This window comes from Glycine soja, chromosome 5, assembly GCF_004193775.1.
Source record: "Glycine soja cultivar W05 chromosome 5, ASM419377v2, whole genome shotgun sequence".
NCBI classification, from domain to species: domain Eukaryota; kingdom Viridiplantae; phylum Streptophyta; class Magnoliopsida; order Fabales; family Fabaceae; genus Glycine; species Glycine soja.
The window spans coordinates 18,627,590-18,644,593 of record NC_041006.1 but is presented as its reverse complement, the minus strand read 5'-3'; the positions used below and the strand labels follow the sequence as shown (position 1 = coordinate 18,644,593).

The following is a 17,004-nucleotide window of genomic DNA, read 5'->3' as shown; positions in this document are numbered from 1 at the left end:
AAGAGAGTTTTTCACTGAATTCAAAGTTCTTATCCTCTCAAATACAAATCATCTTATTTTCACAATTCCTTGGCCAAATGTTGGCAACGGACTTTGCCGAACCAGTATAAAAATTGTGTTTGCACTTTCTCTTCCCTCAAACTCTTTTATTTATTGTTGCTTATTATTTCTATTCAGTAAGTTTAATTTGAATTATTATTAAGGAATTCATTTTAAAAGGAATCTTAGGACTTGGGTTAAAATATGTATAGAAATTTTAATTGGGGAATAGTTTGTAAAATCATAATTCAACCCCCCCTTCTTAAGATTTCTGAGGCCACATGTCTAACACAAACAATATCAAAACAACTCTGACATGGCTCCAGATAGAATGCAAGTACAACACATGTGTAAGAGAGACAATGAATCTTTCAAAGAATATGCTCAAAGGTGAAGGGATCTAGCCGCTCAAGTAGTACCCCCCATGATGGAGAGAGAGATGATAACCATGATAATGGACGCATTGCTAGTGTTCTATTACGGGAAGATGGTAGGTTACATGTCGTCAAGTTTTACATATCCAGTGTTTACCGATGAGAGAATTGAAGTAGGTCTAAGGTAAGGAAAATTTAATTATGTTGCTTCTGTGAATCTCGGTATGGCAAACCCGGGATGAGTGGCGAGAGGAAGAAGGAGGGAAAAACTCATGTTGTGGCTGCAGTTCCCGCATGGCTAAATTTTCCACTAGCCCCTTATAATCCCATGTACCAATATCCTCCCCAGCAATGTCACTACGTAGCCAATATCAGTCCTGCCCACTACCTACCACCCTACCAACCAAGAGCACCCAATCAATCACAAAGGCCACCCCTAAACCGACCACAAAATCCACCCGCTGCATAACATATACCAAACACCTCCCCTAATACAAACCAAAACACCAACCAAGGAAGGAATTTCCCAGAAACGAAGCCTGTAGAATTCACCCCAATACTGATACATATGCTAACTTACTCCCATATCTGCTCAACAATGCAATGGTAGCAACAAGCCCAACAGAGATTCCTCAACCTTCATTGCCCCGAGGATACAACCCAAATGTGACATGTGCTTATCACAATGGAGTCCCGGGGCATTCCATTGATGCAAGTTGGCTGAAATATCAGGAGGACATCACTTGTGAATTCTAATGTCATCAAGTGATACTATGTGGCAATCTGAAAGTTTGTTGTTGGACATTCCAAGGATGCATTAGGATTTTCATGTTGATGTTATTATTGTAAACAACAATCGCAACGCCAATAATATGGATGAACTTGATGCCATCATCTCTCATTCTCTCATGATTATATCGTTGCATATTTATTTAACTTTCACTGGAATATGAATGTTTGTCACTGGTTGTTTGCTCATGTGACCTACGCTCCAGAGTTGATCTCCAAGTCTGCCAAAATAGAAATTGCACGTTCTACACGTTTGGTGAGAGTGTCGTAAGCAATGAGTAGAACTAAATAAACATTTTATTGATTGTGTTTCAAATTAATAAATGATAGCCGCCATAAATTAGTTATTTTTGGGATTAAAATGTTAGCACTTATCTTTTAATTGTCATAGTTTTTCTTATAAACAACCATTCTTTGTAGTTGTTTCATATATTGTACATTTACTAATGTTTTTATTTAAATATGGGAGATTCATCCGTGATTTTGTAGGTTTTTATGGTTGTTTGTTGGATCGAGAAACCAAGTTAAAAGGAAGGGCAAAATGGTCATTTTTCAAGATTTCAGACATCCATTCACCTAGGCTAGCAACCAGCTCGCCTAGGTTAATCAAGTTTCTTCAGGCATAAGTAATCAACTTGCTTGGGTGAATTTTTTTACACCTATTGGCTCTTTTCTATAAGTAGCCATGCAAAAGAAGAAGAAAGAGACATCAGAAAGCAGAGAAAAAATGTGAGAAACACCAGAAGAAAGAAGGAAGTGGAAAGTGGAGCCTAGGCGCTGTAGAGTTATGATCGTGGATCGCATCCTTTGTTTCTCATGTTGATCTTGTGCTCTTTGCAATGATCGGTTAGTTTTTCCAAACTGATAACCTTTATCCGAAGGAATTGAGTAACTCAAGTCCCTATGGAGACAATCTCTTTTTTATAAATCTGTAATCTACGACGACATTGGTATCCTTGCCAAAATTCTAGCAAGTTTATGGCATCGTTGATGGGGACTTAAGTCGCCCACTCATTTCTTTCAAATTTAAATTTTAGTTAGATAGGTTATTTTCCTCACTTTTGTAATTATTTCTTTTATTTTGATTTTGTATAAATTCTCTTTTGTTATATTTTCACTAACCTTGGTGCTTGCGGGTTGTTGTGTAGAAGCAAGCTTCATGATGAATCAAGATTGATTCAAAGAGTTTTGATGAAAACAAAGATGATGACAAAATGCTCAAAAGTCAAGAACACTTCATGATAACAAAGATGATGATCTCAAGAATCAAAGAATGAGTTCAAGATTGAATGAAGAACACTTCAAGGTTCAAAAGGAAATTTGATTTCAAATCAAGATCAAGATTCAAGACTAAAGATTCAAGAATCAAGAGAAGACCCAATCAAGATAAGTATTAAAAAGGTTTTTTCAAAAACTGAGTAGCACATGAATTTTTCTCAAAAACCTTTTACCTAAGAGTTTTTACTCTCTGGTAATCGATTACCAGATTGTTGTAATCGATTACCAGTAGCAAAATGGTTTTAAAAAAAAGCCTTCAACTGAATTTACAACGTTCCAATTGATTTCAAAATTTTGTAATGGATTACAATGATTTGGTAATCGATTACCAGTGTGTTTGACCGTTGAAATTCAAATTTAATTGTGAAGAGTCACATCCTTTCACAAAAAAGCTTTGTGTAATCGATTACACTGATTTGGTAATCGATTACCAGTGGTAGTTTCTGAACAAATGAAAAGATGTAACTCTTCCAATAGTTTTCAACTTTTTCAAATGGTTTTTTAAGTTTTTTTAAAGGTTATAACTCTTCTAATGGTTCTCTTGACCAAACATGAAGAGTCTATAAAAGCAATACTTTGATTTGCTATTCAAAGTATCTTTTCAACAATTCTTTTGATAACAAACTTTTGCCAATTGATTACTAATCTCTTTGAACTTCTTCTTCTTCTTCCTTTGCCAAAAGCTTTCCAATGTTTTATGGTTTTCCAAACCTTGAAAACTGTGCTATTCATCTTTTTCATTCCCTTCTCCCTTTGCCAAAATGAATTCGCCAAGGACTAACCGCCTGAATTCTTTTTGTGTCTCTCTTCTCCCTTTTCCAAAAGAACAAAGAACTAACCGCCTGAATTCTTTTGTGTCTCTCTTCTCCCTTGTCAAATAATTCAAAACGACACAGTCTGAGAATTCTTTTGATTCTTCCCTTTCCCATATACAAAAGATTTCAAAGGACTAACCGCCTGAGAATTCTTTTGTATCCCCATTCACAAAGTTTCAAAGGTTTCACCGCCTGAGAACTTTGTCTTAACACATTGGAGGGTACATCCTTTGTGGTACAAGTAGAGGGTACATCTACTTGGGTTGTTGAATGAGAACAAGAGAGGGTACATCTCTTGTGGATCAGTTCTAGTGGAGGGTACATCCACTAGGTTGTTCAAAGAGAACAAGGGAGGGTACATCCCTTGTGGATCTTTGCCTGTAAAATGATTTTTACAAGGTTGAAAAGAAATCTCAAGGACCGCAGGTCGCTTGGGGACTGGATGTAGGCACAAGTTGTTGCCGAACCAGTATAAAAACTCTTGTGTGTTTGTGTCCTTCTTCCCTACTCTTTTAATTTCCGTTGTGCACTTTAATTTCCGCTTTTACTTTTGGTTAAGTTTCTTTTCTATTCTTCATTTACTTAACAACATTGTAAAATCCTTAGAAGAGTAAATTTTTAATTAGTAAAGGTTTAGTAATAATTAATTCAACCCCCTTCTTAATTATTCTGAGGCCACTTGATCCAACATGTTGTAGTGTGTTCTATTTTCCTTTATGCAAGGTAAATTTCTTGCAAATAAATTGCCATTTGATATGGAAATTACCAAGACTAAATGGACGAATATGAAGAAAAAGAAACAAGCAACCACTAAGCCACCGGGTGAATCTTCTTCCAATGATTCTCTTTCACCAGTAAAGCCACTTGTAATTTAAAGTATGGAAAGAAGAGGAGGACAAGGAAATAGACAACCAAGGAGGACTCTTGGTGACTATGCTTATCAACAAGGACTAAAGAATTACAACAATATGGTTGTGGAGTTGAAGCCAGCACTGCTTAGTTTGATTGACTCACACCCTTTTGCTGGAATAGATCATGAGGACCCATACACACATTTGTCTACCTTCATGGAGCTTTGCAGTACCATGGGAGCTTCTGACAAAGATGCTAAAGTTGTCGACCTTAGAGCCTTCCCATTCTCCTTGGTAGGTAAGTCAAAGACATGGCTCCAATCACATCCAAACAAAACCCTCAACACTTGGGAAGAAGTGGAGGAAAAAATTCAATGTAAGGTTCTTTCCTCTGTCAAAATTCATCAATGCAAAATCAACCATTGAAACTTTTTCCCAAGGGTCTAATGAGACTTTCTATGAAACATAGGAGAGATTCAAATCTTTGTTGCGAAGGTGCCCAAAATATAATTTTGATGATGCTACATAACTACATATCTTCTATAGTGGTTCGAGACCTCAAATGAAGATGATTCTCGATGCCTCAGTTTTAGGTACTATGATGTCTAAGAGCTTGGAGGAAGCAATTGTAATAATTGACTCCATTGCAGCCAGTGATTATCATAGTCACCATGATAGGGCTCCAATTCAAAGAAAATGTATAATGGAGCTAGATACTCAGAATGCAATTTTGGCTAAAAATAAACTCTTGAATCAGCAAATAGAGGCCTTAACCAAACAGATATGCCAACTTCCTTAACAATATCAAAAGGTGGATCACAGAAAACACACCAAGCTCATCAAGTTCAACAAGTTTTTAGATGTGACTTTTGTGGTGGTGACCATTAGAATGGCCACTGTTCAGCACCTAGTGATTGTCAACAAGAAGAGGATGCCTATTATTTGTAGAATCAAACCAGACCTCAACAGAACTTCCAAGACTACAGAGGTGGCTCAGGTTCAAATCGACCTTATGGTTGGAGACCACAAAATAATAATGCATATTGTAGGTCCTTTTAACAACTCTTATGCAGGTTCTTCAAATAGGGGACCACAAAAACCGTAAGCTCAGCCAGATAGAATGTCAAAGATGGAAGATACTCTAACATAGTTTATGCATGTGTCCATCTCAAACCAGAAGAACATTGATGCTTCCATTAAAAATCTGGAAGTTCAGGTTAGACAACTGGCAAAACAACTGCCTGAGCATGGAAATGGATTTTTTTTCAACAAACACACAGGTTAACCCAAAGGAACAATGTAATTCAATTACAACAAGGTGGGGGACTGTGGTTGGTTTGAAGGATAATGGTGAGCAAAAAAATAAAGAAGGAGTTGAAAAAGAAAAAGAAAAAAAATGATGAACAAAGGTAAAGTTGTAGTAAACCATCTACCAGTTAAGCATCTTCCTTATTTGCATGCTTCGTTAAAGAAAGATAAGGAAAGGCAGTACAAGTGTTTCTTAGACATTTTCAAACGACTGTAGATTAACATTCCTTTTTCTAAGGCGGTGGAGCAAATGCCAACATATGCTAAATTAATGAAGGATTTCCTTACAAAGAAGAAAAGAATTATAGATGATGAAATAGTGGAGCCTCATCCATAACAAGGACGTCCAGTTTAAAAGATATTAAAGAAGCACTCCTAGGAGGCAACCTAGTATTTCTGAACTTTGCTTTTAATTTTCTAAACTGTATGTCTTATAATTCCTGATTATATCTTTGTGTTGTTTAAATTTTTTGTAATTTAATTTGTTTTGAACTATTTTTGAATTTTTAGGGATACACTTAATTATAAGTTTATTACAACAATACTTGAAAAAAAATATTAAGAAAATATTTAACTCGCTTGGGCGAGTGTACGTCTGTAGTGAAAAATAAAAGAAGGGTGAAATAAGATTTTACCCCACTTTCATTTCAAAAATTTTCTCTTGTTTTTTCATGAGACCCTCGTCCTCCTTCTCCCAAAACTCTCCCAAACTACCTTCTTTTCACAAAATTCTTCGTCTTGCACACACCACTCCATTTCATTCAACTAAGTATCACATCTCTATCTATTTTTTGCATTTCCCTTGTGTTGTTTGATGTTTTTATTGTTTTCTTTTCAATGATTTGCAAGATAGTTATGTGTATGAATGAGTTGATCAAATGCTCAATTTGTGGTTGTTTTGAATGATTATAGGCCTACTCTTTGCTTTCTACATTTTTGCATATCATGCTTGCTCTTTATCCTTCATTTATACATGCTTTTACATGTGCACACCAACTGTTCGATAAAATGTCGCAATGGCTAGTTCATGTGTTATTTAGAAATCTGAATGAATGATAATCTTTACACGTGTTCAACCATTATTTTTAGGTGTATGGTAAACTTAGGTTGTTGAATTAAATGGCAAGAGTGTGAACTAATCATGAAATTTCAAAATTTCCTTGTATGCAAGCACATGAGTTATTAGAATGCTTAAATTGTTTGGATTGAATTGGCTTAATTTTTTTGGACTAACTTGTTGTAATAGGGTGGGTACATTGCACATGAATTGCTATTGCATGACATTACACATGAATTGCTATTGAATGAAAAATTCTTTCTTTTAGAATAAATGCACACTGAGTTGTTGTTTTATTAGTTGTGTTGTACGATATACAATTAATGAAAACCACATAAAAAATTGACTTATTGGTTGCTATACTTGGGAAAACTTTAATGAAGTGGCTGTGTTTAGTGAAAAATGATTTTTATGCTAATTTTAGTTGGATGTGTCTTTGTTGTAGATGGCTCCAAAGAAACTTGCCACTAAAAGAGACAGGAAGGCCGCTATAAGAGAAGGATCTAGGACAGCTCCACCGGTAGATTTTGAATTTGATGGAGACCGATTTTGTAGTGAGGAGCACTAACGCCATTTTGAGTTGATCAAAGATTGGTCCTTCCTCAAAGAAAGAAAGGCCCAACTAGTAGAGGGTGAGTATCCTGAGTTCACAGTAGAGATCGCTAAGAGAAACTGGAGATAACTTGCAGAACCAATGCCCAAATATGATCCTGAAGTTGTCTTAGAATTTTATGCTAATGCTTGGCCTACTGAGGAGGGAGTTCTTTATAAGCGCTCCAATGAGCAGGGCCAATGGATTCCTTATGACATAGATGTTATCAACCAATTTTTAGGGAATCCATTAATCTTGGAAGAAGGGCAACAATATGAATATACTTCACGGAGAGGAAGGACTACAGGTTTTGATGAAGAGGCAATAGGTCAGCTTCTTGGTTTCCCAGGCCGTGATTTTATACGTAACATGGCAGGGAAGCAGTTGCAAATAATGCACACAAATATGACCACTTACTCAAATTTGGATGACTTTTCTCTTGAGTAATTTTCTTCCGAGTGATCATAATTCTAATCCGACTTTACCCAAATGTCAGCTAATCTATAGTTTTTATGGAGCATATCAATGTTCATATGGCCCAACTCATTTCAGACGCCCTCCACCAGTTTGTTATTACAAAACCTCCTAGGCACCCAGTAGACCCAGAGAAAATCCAACAAACCACTGGGTTTTCTTGCTTTAATCATAGGTCTCTGCCAGTTCTATAGAGTGTCGGTCATACCACCCAAACACACCCAACCTCCCATTAATAGATCATTCATTGACAAATATTGCATGCCAAGGCAAGTACAACAACCGAAGCAATTTTAGCAGCCTCAACCAGCAGCAGATGTTCCACCACCACCACAGCAGTTGCCATCCTTGGAGTCCATCTCAACACACCTGTAGAGGATGAAGCTCCAGATGCACACTTACACGCGTCATTTGGCTGATCAGTAGACAACAAATCACAGGGGACAAATGCAGTTGAATGACAACTTCTACTACTATACACTGCATTAGCATCGCCAGGACCCTAATCCTTACCCTTGGCCTACTCCCAAGCAATTTAGTTCTACTATTGCATAGCCTAGAGACAGGTCTATTTTTCAAGAGGAGGTAGGTCCTGGAAATGCCCAAGATCTTGTAGATGCCTAAGAATCTGACCAAGGAGATGGAGGAAGAGCAGAGGAAGTTGAAGACATGGCAGATCTTGTTGATTATTTCATTGGAGGAAACTGAGCTCCCCAGCCATGATCTTCAAAAATTTGTGACTTGTCTTTATGTTCACTAATCTCTTTGTATTAAATTTTTGTACTTTATTACCTTATTTACTATTTTGGATATTTGTTTGGAAACTTACGCGAGTTTGTGTTTTTGACTAATTTATGCATGCTTTGATATATTTTGTTCTGTTAATGTAGTTGTAGATTATATAAAACTTTTTTTGGGACTTAAATAGAAAATTTCTCTTGGACATAACATGCTTTGGAAAGAATCGACAACCGATGTTTTTGAAACTTACTTTTGATGATCAAAACACAAGAAAGTGATTTTTTTTGGAAGCATTAAGAATGAAAAACAATGAAGGACTTTCCCAAATACCAAATGAATTCAGATGTTTTTGTATGGACTTGATAAAAGATCAACTTTCAAAACATTGATTTGATTCGAACATGGAAACATGCCTTAAGCTTTAGTGATTGTGTTCAACCTCAGATTTTATGTTGAGTGTCCTCATTGATATGTTCTACAGTTGATTTTTCACGAATTTCCAATTGTCATAACATATGATTCATGGATATGATTTAGGCATTCTTTTTTTCTTTCATTTTAAGCCATTAGTCAAAAAGCTATTCCGATGTATATTGTTTTATCATTTGCAAGCCCTTTGAGCCAAACACTTCATATTTTGTTGGAACACTAACCTAGGATAAAAATTTCCTACCTTACCTTAGGTTAGAAGAGCAAAGGTGTTTTGTTAAGGATTTCTATCATTTGGTGGCTAATGTGATGTATTTAGGGCTCCATAATGTAGGTAGGGTACCCTAGAAATATAGGATTTTTCAGCCCTTGTATTTTAGGGCACCTAGACTAGTTTTTGTATTAGGGGTAGTTTTATAATTTCACATGCACTGGGTGAATATTTGATGTGTGTGGTTGGAAATAAATTTAATTGAATTGGTAGAAGCCCAATCCAATTAAATTTTAGAGGGGGAGGTGAGCATTTGCTTACTACACCCCATTGCCACATCATGTAGTCACACTTTGTGCATGTCCTTCATGCTTTACATGTCTCATGACACCTAAGCACATTTAGTGGAGAATCTTGGAATTGATCTTGGATTAGTGGGCTTAACCATAACTAAATTCACTAATCATAATTAGTGAAATTTTGGCTCCAAAGTTTGGCTCCACTAATTCAATTTCAAATTCAAGTGAAATTCAAATTTCCCTCCATTTTTGTGTGACACTTAGGCTATAAATAGAGATCATGTGTGTGCATTTTTTGAAACTTTGATAATTTGAATATTAACTTCAGATTTCAGAGCTCTTTTAGAGCACAAAATTTTGTGCTCTTCTCTCCCTCTCCCTTCATTCATCTCCTTCTTCCTCCAAGCTCTTATCCATGGCCTCCTATGGTGGTGAGCTTCTTCTTAGATCTACACTTGTTGCATTTCTATGGTTCAAATTTTGTAGATCTACTCTTGAATCATGTTTTTGTGTTTATTTTAGGTTCTATCATTTTTCATTCATAATATTCTTGTGCTGAACCTTTAGATCTAAATTTTATTCCAAAATATTGATTAGAAAAAAAAACACAAAAATCTAAGTGTAAATCACTTAATCCATGTTGTCTTAGAGTCATGTTTAGTCATAGTAATTGTCACATTATGTTCTAAGTTTGTGTTGAATTTTTATTTTGTTTATTGAATTCTAGATACATTTGTTCATGTATTCTTGTCATTCTTAGCCTATCTTTTGAATTTTGAGTATAATTCATGCATGTTATTTAGTTCATAACATGTTCTAAATCAATTCCTAGAAGTAGTCTTGTTGTTGAACTATTTTTTTTGTTTTCTAAGTTTCCTACATGATGCCTATGATGAAGTTGAGTTGTGGTGCTGAGTTGTGGCTGGATTTGTGAATCAAAATAAGTCTTAAGCTCTCTTGAATTTTGTTAATCAAGATAATTGAGCATAAGAAAACACAAATTGTAACTATCCAAGCCTTAAGCAACATAAACACTACTCTTGATTTCTAGGTTTAAATTGCTGGTGTTGGCAGCTTGAACATACGAACTTGTATAAATTACTGGGAATTGGTAACTTCGTTTTTTGAGCTGAAATTTTTATTTAATTTTCTATACATCTGGACCAAAATTAAGAAAAAAGAACCAACCGATTTGGATTAAAGGACAAAATAAGAAAAATCACACAATTTGGCTGAAAAATCAGTGTCCAGGAAAAAAAAAAGTGAAAGGGAAGTGTGCTTGTTGTTTTGGCTCAAAATTTGTTCTATGATTGGTGCCTATTTTATACCAATCCTAGTTCTGAAACTTCAATTGAAAATTATTGTGAAAACAAGTTCCAAAACTAGAGGTTTCTTGAGTCTTTTTTTTTTCTTTTTAGTTTTTCTACTCTACTCTAGAGCCATTCTTGGTTTCTCTTTGAGTCCTAGCTTGCTTTTGTGTGCTTTTCATTGCTTTAATTGTTGAATAATCCTTGAAAATTTGTCTTGTTAAAACTTTATTGGTTTAGCTTTCATTTCATTTTTTTGGTCTTTGGTTATTGCTTGTCTCTTTGTTTCCTTGCTTGTGAGTTGCCATATAGGGAATTGGAAAGGAGGATTGGTGCCATACCTTGAAGAATTTGAGTCAAGAATCAAGGGGCCAACCACCTTAAGAGCTATTGGACTAAGAAGCACTCCAAATTGAGTGAAACACCAAAGAGAGAATAGCCACCACAATTAAGGACTTTTTTTTTGTAATTTTGTAATTGGCAATTTGCTTTGCTTTCAAATTTTGTAACAGAAAGGCCTTTCATTGGAAGTAAGTTGGGAGCCTCCAATAGGTCACCCCACTTCCATTTGTCTATAATAATTTTAGGCAATTTTCCCTTAGGATAGTGAGTGTTATGTTGGGAACCTTAAATGAGGTCATCCAAACACTCTTAGGATCTGCCTAGTTTTCATTTCTTGCACTTTAATTTCTTGCTTACTTTCATAGCTTATAACCTTTACTCTCCATTGTCAAACTGCCTAGGTAGATTGCCACCAATTAGTTTTTACCTTATCTTTCACTCCTTTTTTAGTGTTTATTTTGGCTAGTTTCAACCATAGTTTCTTTTACCTTTTGTTTTCAAACCCCCAACAAGAAGGAACCATAATGAAAGAAATGAAAAGAGAAAAACATGCCTCCTATAGTAGTCATGACTCTTGCAAAAGTTTAAGTGAAGAACTTAGCGACTATTATAGAGGGCGCCATAGTTCACATACTAAACATCACTCCCAAAGAAGAGAAAAGGATAGAAGGCCTCAAGAGGTTAACATTAGCCTCCCGTATTTCCATGGAAAAGATAATGTTGAGGCCTACTTGGATTGGGAAATGAAGGTTGAAGAACTCTTTGCTTGTCATTATATTAGCGAAGAGAGAAAAGTTCCATTGGCTACCCTTAGCTTTCAAGGGATGCCCTCTATTGGTGGAATTACCTTGTTAGGGAACGAAGGATTCATGGGGATCCTCAAGTAGAGTATTGGAATGATCTTAAGAGTGCCCTGAGGAAGAGGCACATTCCCTCCTACTATGAAAGAGAGCTTATGGACAAGCTCCAAAGGCTTAGACAAGGGAGTATGAGTGTTGAAGAATATAGACAACAAATGCAACTACTCCTTTTAAGAGTTGGACTTAGGGAGGAGGAAAGAACAAGCATAGCTCAGTTCCTTAGTGGGCTTTATATGGAAGTGAGGGACAAGGTTTAACTCCTTCCATATGGGGACCAAGCCTTAAAAGAAAGCCTTCTTCAAAATCATATGGCTCTCACTCTTATCCAAGGAAGGACCAAGCCCATGGAATTTTAGGGTTTGAACCTTGATGTGCCATCATTTTCTTCTATTTTCTAAACCCTTTTAGCACCATTTTAATTACTGATTGGTCTTAATTGTCAATTAATTAGGCAGCTTTATTATTTGGGCTCATTTAGCTAATTTGATGTTTTTAATCTAATTTCAGGAATTAATGAAACATTGGGCTTAATCCGGATTTTGGTTGTGGACATGAAGAGGGCAAATAAAGCAACGCTTATCTTAGTTAATTTCTAATTAGGAAATTTCGAAATTTTATTCTATATGGTTTAGTGTTTATTTCGTTTTGGGCCAGAGTATTGTAATAGGGCCTAGTGACTTTGAGTGACTCTTTTTAAATAGCAGCCTTGGGATTCGTGCAAGGCTATTCTGTTATGTTATTCATTATTCAGAGCTTTGTTTAGGGTTTTTACGTTTTTCTGCTTGAATGCTATTGTTTCGTTCTTAATGCAATTTTCCATTTTCTGCTTCTAATAACAATTTCGTTCTTGTTTCTTCTTCTACTTTCATTTACATTTCTGCTTCATTTACGTTTCTGCTTTTAGTTTCATTCATGTTTTCTATTTGAATCTATGGAAGACTAGATTTTCTGGTGTTGTTTCCTTTTGAGGACGAAGCCCAACTCTCTTTGAGGTTTCATTTATAATGTGGCTTCCTAGCAGTTTCCCTTTCACCAGTTAACCCAATTTCGTGAACATTAATCAGTGCACGCTTCGTGTTTGATTAATTGCCTCTGAGCCTAACTTGTGTTCATGCTTAATGGATGAAGGGCTAACTGGTGTATGTGTTGCCTAATCACGTATTGACAACCCTAAGTTGATTTTCGCTTAGAAAATTGAAATAGGGTTGGATTAACTGGTTAACTGTTAGGGACGAATTCTCCATAACCCAGGATAAGAGAATGGCTTCTGAATTAGAGGAAACAACCCATTTTTAATATTAGTAGTTTTGTATTCCAGTTTAGTTGTTATGTCCTTTAAATCACAAAACAAACAAACCCCCCCAATCGTTACTGTCACTGCAAGTGTATTATGAACATTTGGTTTATCATTGCTCATTGGGAAACGACCTAGGATCACTTCCTAGTTACTGCATTTTCATGTTTATTTGATTCGGGTATGGCCTTGATCAAATTTGGCGCCGTTGCCGGGGAGCAGTGTCCAAAGGTTCATAATAGCTAGCGTTGTGTGTTTAATTCTTTCATGTTTTATGTTTAATTGTTAGTATTGTGTTAGTATGTGTGTTAGTGTTGTTTAATATCCTGGTATTTTGTTTAATGTGTGTTCTGTTTCAGTTTTCCTATTAAGCGCTTCCCCTGTTTAAGTTTTGGGTGTTTTGCTGTGAATAGTGTTTTGTGACGGACTTAGCGACCACTTTTGCATGCAGCAAAACAGAGTATAGTAGAAATCATGTAGCGACGGATTTTTACGACCACCCATGCTGAATTATTTGGGATTTTTTTGTTTTAGTAGCTAGGGTTGTTATTTTTGGCTGAATTTTTTTGTGGTAACTTCTTTCAATCCATATTTTGTGGGAAAAATAGCTAGAACCTTTAGTTTGGTCAGATTTGAAAGTTCCAAAAAAGTAGCAAATTTTGTGTTTGTCAAAACTTCGAACGACTATAACTTTTGCTCCGGTTATCAGAATCGCAATTATTATATATGTATTTGGGGTAGAAAAAACTTTCCTACACCGTGGTAGCCTGCCGTAGGCTGGCTGAGGTCTCCATCGTCCAAAAATAGTGATTTTGTCAAAAGTTTTTTATTTTTCAAGTTTTATTCACTTATTTTTCTTAACCTACCATTTTTAGCTTCCATAGTTAGACTTTGAATTTTTGCCTGAAACTTTTTGTGCTATCTTCGCATCATTTTATAAGGTTACTCACAAAATTTCAAGTTATTTGGATATCATTTGAGGGTAGCTGTAGTTCAAACCTACACCTTTATTTACATGACAAGGCAACTAGTTGTGCATGCTGAATGTAGTGTATGACTAGAGGCAATCCATCTGACTTACAACCCTTTGATCCTGAGATAGATAGGACATTTCATAGATTAGTTAGGCATCATTTTATACCTTTTGATCATCCTGAGCATTCCATTACTGGTGAATCTGTACATTCTGTTATTGGTGATTTTGAACATCCTGATTTTGAGCATTAAACTTTTGAGCACTCTGATTTTGAACATTATGAGAACATGGCACAACCTCCACCCCGTGAGAGGACTCTAAGGGAAATGGCTGCACCTAATTTCACCTACGAAAGCTTATGCATCCAATACCCTGATGAGGATGTCCCATATGTTCTTAAAACTGGACTGATTCATTTGCTTCCAAAGTTTCAAGGCCTTGCAGGTGAAGACCCGCACAAGCATTTAAAGGAATTTCATATTGTCTGCTCCACCATGAAACCCCCAGATGTCCAAGAGGATCACATATTTCTGAAGGCTTTTCCTCATTCTTTAGAGGGAGTGACAAAGGACTTGCTGTATTACCTTGCTCCAAGGTCCATCACGAGCTGGGATGACCTTAAGAGAGTATTCTTAGAAAAATTTTTCCCTGCTTCTAGGACCACAACCATCAGGAAGGATATCTCAGGTATTAGACAACTCAGTGGAGAGAGCCTGTATGAATACTGGGAGAGATTTAAAAAATTATGTGCCAGTTGCCCTCACCATCAGATTTTGGAGCAGCTGGTTCTCCAATATTTTTATGAAGGACTTAGTAATATGGAGAGAAGTATGATAGATGCTGCTAGTGGTGGAGCCCTTGGAGACATGACTCCTGCTGAAGCCAGAAATTTAATTGAGAAGATGGCTTCCAACTCCCAGCAGTTTAGCACCAGAAATGATGCTATAGTCATTAGAGGAGTGCATGAGGTAGCTACAAACTCAGCTGCATCATCTGAAACTAAGAAGCTTGAAGGAAAACTGGATGCATTGGTTAACTTGGTAACCCAGCTGGCCTTGAACCAAAAATCTGTACATGTTGCAAGGGTCTGTGGTTTGTGCTCCTCTGCTGACCACCATGCAGACCTTTGCCCTTCCATGCAGCAACCTGGAGCAATTGAGCAACCCGAAGCTTATGCTGCAAATATTTACAATAGACCTTCTCAACCTCAGCAGCAAAATCAACCACAGTAGAACAATTATGACCTCTCCAGCAATAGATACAACCCTGGATGGAGGAATCACCCTAATCTCAGATGGTCCAGCCCTCAGCAACAACAACAGCAGCCTGCTCCTTCCTTCCAAGATGTTGCTGGCCCAAGCAAACCATGCATTCCTCCACCAATCCAACAACAGCAACAGCCCCAGAAACAGCCAACAGTTGAGGCCCCTCCACAACCTTCCCTCGAAGAACTTGTGAGGCAAATGACTATGTAGAACATGCAGTTTCAAAAAGAGCCCAGAGCTTCCATTCAGAGCTTGACTAATCAGATGGGACAATTAGCCACACAATGGAATCAACAACAGTCCCAGAATTCTGACAAGCTACCTTCTCAAGCTATCCAAAATCCCAAAAATGTCAGTGCCATTTCATTGAGGTCGGGAAAGCAGTGTCAAGGACCTCAACCCGTAGCACCTTCCTCATCTGCAAATGAACCTGCCAAACTTCACTCTACTCCAGAAAAAGGTGATGACAAAAATTTACCTAACAATTTCTGTGCAGGTGAATCTTCTTCCACAGGTAATTCTAATTTGCAGAAGCAGCACATTCCCCCTCTTCCATTCCCTCCAAGAGCAGTTTCCAACAAAAAAATGGAAGAGGCAGAGAAAGAGATCTTGGAAACATTTAGAAAAGTAGAGGTAAATATACCTCTGCTGGATGCAATTAAACAAATTCCAAGATATGCTAAATTCTTGAAGGAGCTGTGCACTAATAAGAGGAAGCTTAAAGGAAGTGAACGAATTAGCATGGGCAGAAATGTCTCCGCATTGATTGGTAAATCTGTTCCCCAAATTCCTGAAAAATGTAAAGATCCAGGTACATTCAGCATACCTTGTATTATAGGGAATAGTAAGTTTGACAATGCCATGCTAGATTTAGGAGCTTCTATTAGTGTTATGCCTCTGTCTATTTTTAATTCTCTATCTCTAGGTCCCATGCAGTCAACTGATGTGGTAATTCATTTAGCTAATAGAAGTGTTGCCTACCTTGTTGGTTTCATAGAAGATGTCTTAGTTAGAGTTGGTGAACTGATTTTCCCTGTTGATTTTTATATTTTGAATATGGAAGATGGATTTTCTCAAGGATCAGTTCCCATCATTCTAGGTAGACCCTTTATGAAAACTGATAGAACTATGATAGATGTTTATGCAGGCACACTATCCATGGAGTTTGGTGATATAACTGTTCATTTTAATATTCTGGATGCTATGAAATACCCATCTGAAGATCTTTCTGTATTTCGTGCTGAAATAATTGACCATGTTGTTGATGAATACATGACTGATCTTTACTCTAATCTGCATGCCTCTCACTCTTCATGCATTGAGTCTGAAATTGTACTTGATCATATGCCTGAATTTGATGCTGAAAGTGAATCTAAAAGTGATACTGATTGCATGTCTGGTGGTGGTGTTTTACCTCTTGAGATTGATTTTATAAAGTCAGATAGGACTAACCATGTTTCAGGAAGTACACATACCTCTAACTTTCTTTATGAGGTACAGGCTGAGAAACCATCTCTTTCTACCACTATCCAGCCGACCACACCAGAATTGAAGCCTCTGCCATCAAATTTAAAATACGCTTACTTGGATGATAGCAAAAGTTTTCTAGTGATTTTATCTGCCTCCCTTGCTGATGAGCAAGAGGAGAAGTTGTTGTCTGTTCTCAAGAAGCATAAGAAGGCTATAGGCTGGACCCTGGCGGA

The 17,004-nt window shown here is 36.7% G+C and overlaps 1 non-coding gene across 1 annotated transcript; it reads right to left on the bottom strand.

Annotated features, from left to right (window-relative positions):
- Positions 1–14,701: 14,701 nt before the first annotated feature.
- On the bottom strand, positions 14,702–14,808 carry LOC114413893. Its single transcript, XR_003667035.1, has one exon. It is a non-coding gene; the product is annotated as a small nucleolar RNA R71 (small nucleolar RNA).
- Positions 14,809–17,004: the final 2,196 nt, after the last annotated feature.